Source organism: Phalaenopsis equestris, unplaced genomic scaffold, assembly GCF_001263595.1.
Source record: "Phalaenopsis equestris unplaced genomic scaffold, ASM126359v1 Scaffold000223, whole genome shotgun sequence".
NCBI lineage: Eukaryota > Viridiplantae > Streptophyta > Magnoliopsida > Asparagales > Orchidaceae > Phalaenopsis > Phalaenopsis equestris.
Window position 1 is genome coordinate 1835185 of NW_018164665.1, and position 882 is coordinate 1836066.

Below are 882 nucleotides of genomic sequence, written 5' to 3' on the forward strand. Positions count from 1 at the left end.
GTATGTATGTATGTATGTATGTATGTATGTACGTATGTACGTACGTACGTACGTATGTATGTACGTATGTATGTACGTACGTACGTATGTATGTATGTATGTACGTACGTACGTATGTACGTATGTACGTATGTACGTATGTACGTATGTACGTATGTACGTATGTACGTATGTACGTACGTACGTATGTACGTATGTACGTATGTACGTACGTATGTATGTACGTAGGTATGTATGTACGTAGGTATGTATGTAGGTATGTACGTACGTACGTACGTATGTATGTACGTAGGTATGTATGTAGGTACGTACGTACGTACGTACGTATGTATGTATGTATGTATGTATGTATGTATGTATGTATGTTTTTTGTGTTTGAAATGCAAATAAACCGAACACTAATACTGGTATTTTTTAAAGAGCAGAACATTTTCAGACTTCAGCTTTTTGAAAAATTGGCCTAAAATGTGTGCTAAATTTATATATATATATATAAAACATGTGATAATTGGGGCAAAACATTATTTTTAAAGGATATTTGAGTAAATTTAATAACCAATTCATGCACTTAAACATTGAATCCAAGCCCTGTTGATTGGAGAGATTATAACGTGTGCGGCGACGACTGTATGTTTGGAGAACGGTTCGGATGAGCCGACGAGTAATACATATCCGAACCGACGAGTAATACATGACGACGTGATCGTATCTGGCCTGTCTACGGATTTAAGGTCAATCACATGTAATACTTGTCAACTAACAAGTTAAAAGATAATTTATATGGACAAAACATTTTGGTTGCATGTGTCTATGATTATTATGATTTTTTTTTTCTATTAAATTGAACAATAATGCTTTTTATATCACATTGGTAGTAGGATT